Below are 7,723 nucleotides of genomic sequence, written 5' to 3' on the forward strand. Positions count from 1 at the left end.
TAGGGGGCGACGAGGTTCGTTCCCCCGATCCGATCTGGATCGGGGAGGAGGGGGAGAGCGAGTGGGGAGTGAGGCGAGTGGGTGGATTAGGGTTTGGGTTTGTGGGGGGGGGGATAAGGAGAAGTGGGGGGAGGCCGGTTGGGCCTGCGGCCGAAAAGGGCTGGCCTGCTGGGCCGAAGCCCAGTGGGGGCCTTCTCTCTTTCCTTTTCCTTTTTCTAGTTTTAGTTTTCTATTTTCTTTTTATTTATTCTCCTTTCTGTTTAATTTCATTTTAAACTACTTAGGCATTTTAGAAAAATGGGTTTGTTGCACCATAATTATATTTGTAATATTTAGTACAAACCAAACATTTTTATTTTAAATTTTGAAAACTTTTATTGTTATCATTAATTTGAATTTGAAATTAGGACCGATTTTCTTCTAACGATAGATTAGCAGCAGTAACCGTGGTGACGTGGCACCAATAGCGTGGGATCACTGTAGCTTAATTATCCGGGCGTTACAAATCTCCTCCACTACAAGAAATCTCGTCCCGAGATTTAAGCGGTGGAGTCAGGGGGGAGGTGCTGGTAGCGAAAAACCTAACGAGTCTTCTCGGTCTTGGCTGCCCTTTCGAAGAGGTTGATCCCTTTCATTGATGTCTTCATTTCTCTGCTTCAAGTCATCATGATAAAGTCAGCATCCTTTCTTCGGGTTCTATCTCGTACTTACTAACAGGCAAGGGGCAGTTCGACAATGATAGAATGCTATAAGGGTTAACCATCGGGGGTTATCCCATGAATGAACACAGGGGTATCTCTCGAGTTGGTCAAATGAAACTCATCGAGAGCCAATCAAGAAGGTATAGTAAGAAGTATCAAGCGGATAGACAATCGGTCGATGCCCAATTAGAAGGTGAAAGGGTTTCAGGGCACGAGAATAAGTATTGCGTCTGACACCAGAGTAGATCACTAGGAAGGTGGCTTGCGAATTACATATCAAGTCAAGCGCGAGGAATATCTTCGGCAACAGGGTGTACAGGAGAGTCAGGTTTCGATCCTGTCGAACTTGTCGGTTATGAGCCCACTATGTGTATGAAAGTAGAAAGGGGCGGACATCTTGCACGGTCACAATAGCAAGGCATGTCAGAGGGTAGCCTGTCAGTTATGTCGGCAACAACATCGATACCAAGGGCGAGGGACGAAGGGAACCATTTTCCTGCTCGTTGAACGAGGCGGACCAATAGGCAAGGTTCCCGTCCATCGGTGGTTACCGGAATGTCATCAACAATAGTACAAGGTCTTACCGACAGAGTTGTACATCGAGGTGTTTGCACAAGCAGTGGATTATTACTGCTTATATCATATAGATCATAGAAAAGGTTTAAACAAACCAATGGAAGGAAAATATGATCATCAGATTAAACAGAACAATGGAAAGGAAAATATATTTAAACACATATTTCAAGGGTATATCCTTCCCAAGGACAACCAGAGCAAGATATCCATGACAGGATATAACATAGCAAACCCTTTAGGAAAGGGGGGAAGGAATCTCATGATATTACCCATACAACGGTGTTAGGATAAGTGATAAATAAAATTTAGCATCGTGCTTCAAATGTTCCAGTTGAGTACCATTGACATGCTTCGAGATAGCATTGACATGGTCTTCAGGTGAAGATCAAACTTTGGAAACACGAAGGATCCATCAGGAATAACTTGTAGACTAAGTCTTACAATTTCCTCCAGGAAGAATGGTTATCCTTGCAAAAGAAATTATAACGATAGGTCCTCCACCCATGGGGGGGTGCTAGGCATGACATCATGTTACCGGGTCATCAAAGGTCCAACATCATAACTCTTGGAAAGTTGTCCCGACCATCATATCTGACCGAGATTCAGATCCGATTGGTGTCAGGATAACTCAGAATCAGGATGTCTGTGAAGAAAAGGTGCAACACAAATTGTCGAGATGACATTGTAAGATTCTTGGGAACTGAACTATGGAAGCGAGTTCCGAAACAAGAGTTCATCATTAAGTCAAGGAGAGAATGAGGAGGTGGCTGATGGACTCAGCGACATTCCATTGAGATCTCAAAAGATGGATTTCCACGATTATCTGAACAAGGAGATAACCCTTTTCAAATCAAATGATATAGTGAGGTATGCTCGAGGAAAACATACATAATTAAACATTGGTTGAAAGGTGCGCCCGAAATATGGGTTGGGTTGCACGACAAATGTCGGAATGGTGATTCAATAATCAATAGACTAAGAATGAACGGCCGACCATTAACTTCAAAGCAATAGGGTTGCTAGAAAGGCAGAATCCAAATAGCACCGTTCACTTGTTGGTACCCCGGTTGGGATCAACGCGAGGACCAAGAAAGAATGGTGATGGTGAGAGGTATCACTATACCCAGAATTCCTAAAGGTGGTGAAATTCCCACGACATTCTTGACATAAAAGGCGGTAATTCTCCAAGGTAAAGAAGAACAATGCTGGGTAGCAAGGAAGTCAAGGTATAATACGAAACACGAACAAGTTTGTGTTGAACGGAAGGCAATAAAGTGGTCGCTGATAACACCAATCATCGAGGGCAAGGATGGTATTTCTCATCATGATTTCAATAGATCTCTTGGAAGAGCTCAGAATGTTGATGATATTCACGACACATTTGTCGCGAAAGTTCATGAAGATGTAATCGATCGGCGACGACATCAAGTCAAAGTAATGATAAAGTGAAAGGTTATTGGAACCAAGGGTACGACACAAACTCGAAACCAAGCTTGTTGTTCAAGGCGAAATGATATGACGATGATGATCGACGTAAGGTTAGTTCATCATCGAAAATTGTGCTCCGGGAAGAAGGACCGGGTAGCACAGTTAAAATTAGCTCGATAATGATATAGCCGATCAGGCTAGGAATGACTTTGAAGGATTAACAAATTTGTAAGCAGTGATGGGTACAAATACTTGTTGAATCGCAATGCGAACTCGATTCAGTTATCGGTGTCTTTGAGTGTATAATAACTCAGAGCCCGTGAAAAATTGGAATCAGTGGGAAGGTAGCACTTGATGAAGAACTCATAAGAAGTTATGCAGTTCCATGATAATATTGAGATACCAGGGGGTAATACTTGACACAAGATCAAAGTAAAGATTGGACGGGTGTATTGATCCATAGAAGACAATTGTCTTAACTTGTCCGAGAAATGGAATCAAAGAAGAACAATCATGGTCGGAACCATGGTTGCAAGGGATCAATTCACAGATACCATATGTTAGTTATCAAGGAAATAGTTATTATTACAAGAAGCTTCCATGATAGGATATAAATCGCGTCCATGGGCATGAACACAAGGTTCAAGGTCGACTCCCACTTCCTCAATGCATAATCTTTCATTCACCTCTCGTATTTCGAAGATGACATTAGTTGTTGAAAGTTTTACCTGGTGCAATACCAGATAAGTATGACTCGTGAAATCCTTCGGGTTCACGCCGATGAGGGAAGGCGTAGGTTCAATCCCATCGGGGCTTCTTGCGAACATATACCATAAGCTTCAAGAGTAAGTATCACCAGCTCGAAAGCAGAGCATGGATGACAAAAGGAAAGGATACAATTTAACAAAGGCATTATGTATCGGAGAAGGACTCACAAGGTGATTAATTATGAAGGACACTGTCGGATATAATAATCCAACAGTGGATAAGGCGATCCACAATGGAGCTGAGGTGAGTATCGATACTCAATCAGAGGAAGAAAGAATGCGAATGCAACGAGTTATGGAATCATCTGAATAATTCAAAGCTTAAATGCAAAGGAATTATGATTTCCAACACAAGGGATCAGAAGCAGACGTTCTGATCAAGGATGGATCAATTGTATATACCAGAGGCAAAATCGACGACAGATAGTTTGCTCGAGAACTAGGTCATGTTCAAAATGACGTCTGAGCCGGAAAGATAATCCTAGGACTCGACTGATGATTGTGAACATTCACAACGTATTGAATCAACGGACTCAAAATGATAATGACAAGGTATGCCATTAAGATTACGAGACTTATGGGATTAACCATAATGCGAGCAAGCAAGAATTTCAAGAGCCAAAGGCTCCAGAGGATTTTCGGAAGATCGAATAGTATTTTGAAGACTTTTGTGAAACTCATGAACAACTGGGCATGAGCGGATACTTGACAAGTGCGGGGATTTATTTGAAGGGGTATTCATGTGGCAAAGAACTGCTAGGCAGTAGGCACGAAGTATTCTCGGAACAATAGAGAAAACTTCGGGTATCTTGTAATAACAAGAACAATGGAGAATGATCGTAAGAATGGCAAGTGTAAGTAGTTATCCATAAGGATTTATCGGTGGTCGGAAATAGCAAAAGTGATGGGCACAAAGTCTTGAGAGAATATCAAAGAGTATCTCCGAAATCTTCTGGTGCAGTCGGTGACCATCTGGACTGAAGGGGCTCTCCGGGAGAAAGTATTTTCGAGAACCTAAAGTTAGTTTTTAGTAAAAATCGTTTAACCCGAATAGAAGAGGGTTCAGAATCCCAGAGTAAAGGTCGAGGAATAAAAGATCCTAATACCTCCCGATGGCAACGTGGGCCCATGGGCCACACAGCCATGTTAGTAAAAGTTTTTCAACGACTAGACTCGACTTCGGCCAAGGAGTTGGAAAGGGGGATTCCTACAGGTAGTCGGCTCTGATACCAACTTGTGACGCCCCCGATTCAATCGTACACTAATCATGCACGCAAACGTGTACGATCAAGATCAGGGACTCACGGGAAGATATCACAACACAACTCTAAAACATAAATAAGTCATACAAGCATCATAATACAAGCCAGGGGCCTCGAGGGCTCGAATACAAGTGCTCGATCATAGACGAGTCAGCGGAAGCAACAATATCTGAGTACAGACATAAGTTAAACAAGTTTGCCTTAAGAAGGCTAGCACAAACTGGGATACAGATCGAAAGAGGCGCAGGCCTCCTGCCTGGGATCCTCCTAACTACTCCTGGTCGTCGTCAGCGGGCTGCACATAGTAGTAGGCACCTCCGGTGTAGTAGGGGGTCGTCGTCGATGGTGGCGTCTGGCTCCAGGGCTCCAGCATCTGGTTGCGACAACCAGGTAGAAGGGAAAGGGGGAAAAGAGGGAGAAAAGCAACCTTGAGTACTCATCCAAAGTACTCGCAAGCAAGGAGCTACACTACATATGCATGGGTATATGTGTAAGGAGGCCATATCAGTGGACTGAACTGCAGAATGCCAGAATAAGAGGGGGATAGCTAATCCTGTCGAAGACTACGCTTCTGGCAGCCTCCGTCTTGCAGCATGTAGAAGAGAGTAGATTGACGTCCTCCAAGTAGCATCTCCAAGTAGCATCGCATAGCATAAACCTACCCGGCGATCCTCTCCTTGTCGCCCTGTAGAAAAGCGATCACCGGGTTGTCTGTGGAACTTGGAAGGGTGTGTTTTATTAAGTATCCGGTTCTAGTTGTCATAAGGTCAAGGTACAACTCCAAGTCGTCCTGTTACCGAAGATCACGGCTATTCGAATAGATTAACTTCCCTGCAGGGGTGCACCATATTCCCCAACACGCTTGATCCCATTTGGCCGGACACACTTTCCTGTGTCATGCCCGGCCGCGGAAGATCAACACGTCGCAGCCCCACCTAGGCAAAACAGAGAGGCCAGCACGCCGGTCTAAACCTAAGCGCACAGGGGTCTGGGCCCATCGCCCATAGCACACCTGCACGTTGCGTGGGCGGCCGGAAGCAGAACTAGCCCCCTTAATACAAGAGCAGGCTTACGTTCCAATCCGGCGCGCGCCGCTCCGTCGCTGACGTCTGAAGTGCTTCGGCTGATACCACGACGTCGGGATACCCATAACTACTCCCACGTAGATGGTTAGTGCGTATATGCTCGTAGCCGACTCAGATCAAATACCAAGATCTCGTTAAGCGTGTTAAGTATCCGCGAACGCCGAACAGGGCCAGGCCCACCTCTCTCCTAGGTGGTCTCAACCTGCCCTGCCGCTCCGCCACAAGTAACAGTCGGGGGCCGTCGGGAACCCAGGCCCACCTCTACCGGGGTGAAGCCACCTGTCCTTTCAACCCCCTCATCAGAATCACTTGCGGGTACTCATCGAGCTGACCCGACTTTAGTCACCATCTGTATAGTATGTATGTGTGTATCATATATACCCGTGATCACCTCCCGAGTGATCACGGCCCAATAGTATAGCAAGGCAGACTGACAAGAATGTAGGGCCAATGGTGATAAACTAGCAACCTATACTAAGTATTTAGGATCGCAGGTAAGGTATCAACAGATGTAGCGACAATGTCAGGCTATGCATCAGAATAGGATTAACGAAAGCAGTAACATGCTACACTACTCTAATGCAAGCAGTATAGAGGAGAATAGGCGATATCTGGTGATCAAGGGGGGGCTTGCCTGGTTGCTCTGGCAAGAGAGAGGGGTCGTCAACTCCGTAGTCGAACTGGTCAGCAGCAGCGTCGGTCTCGTAGTCTACCGGAGAGAAGAGGGGGAAGAAATAATGAATACAGAGCAAACAAAGCATCACAAAATATAACAAGGCAATACACGGTGTTCGGTGTGCCCTAACGCGGTAGTAGGTGATACCGGTTAAGGGGGGAAACATCCGGGAAAATATCCCCGGTGTTTCGTGTTTTCGGGCAGAGGAGCCGGAGGGAGAAAGTTGCGAGTTCGATAGGTTAGGGGTGTGTGGCGGACGAACGAACTGTGTATCCGGATTCGTTTCGTCGTTCTGAGCAACTTTCATGTTGAAAATATTTTAATCCGAGTTACGGATTAAAAGATATGATTTTCTAAAGATTTTATTAATTTCTGAAATTTAATTAAGTATTTAATTTAATTCGAAAATGGATTTATGACATCAGCATGATGTCATGCTGACGTCAGCAGTCAACAGAGTTGACTTGGTCAACCTGACCAGTGGGTCCCACTGGTCAGTGACACATTTTAATTAACATATTATTTAAACTAATCATAATTAATTACGGGGTGGGCCCCACTGTCATACTAATTAATTAAAAGTAGTTAATTAGGTTAATTAATCATTAAGTTAGTTAACCTTAATTAGTTAATTTAATCAGAATTAATTAAGTTAATTAGTTAATTAATTAATTAATTGTTTTCATTATTTATTTATTTATTATTATTATTAATTCCTTTTTTTTAAACGTTCTGGGGGCTGGGCCCCGACTGTCATTGGACCAGGGGCCTTAACGGGTCAGGCCCACGGGCACCGCCCGAACGGGCGAGGGAAAAGCGGGCGACGAGCGAACTGGTGCGGGTGCTCGCACCCGACGCCATGAGAGGCGAGGGCGAGCGCGCCTGGGGCCTAGGTGGCCGGCGACGACGGGAGCAGCACCGTCCACGGGGAGTTGCGGGGGACGCGTGTTAGGCGCCGGCAGCTACAGGCTGCAGGGGGCGGCGGAAAAGCGAAGCCCCGGCGCGGCAGCACGGGAAGGCAAGGCACAAGGCCACGGGAGGAGGAGATGGCGGGGACGAGGTGGTGCAGCGCGGGCGCCGGGCGCCGTAGTTGGCTGTGGCGAGGCCGGACGGCGGCCCGGGGCGGCAACAAGTGCGGGGAGAGGACGAGTGGGAGCGCGGGGGTGCGTCCATGGGCGCGGCCGGAGCATGGCCAGGGCGCGTCCAGAGGCGCCGGGGTGCGGCCATC

Source organism: Triticum dicoccoides, chromosome 6A (genome assembly GCF_002162155.2).
Source record: "Triticum dicoccoides isolate Atlit2015 ecotype Zavitan chromosome 6A, WEW_v2.0, whole genome shotgun sequence".
Lineage (NCBI taxonomy): Eukaryota > Viridiplantae > Streptophyta > Magnoliopsida > Poales > Poaceae > Triticum > Triticum dicoccoides.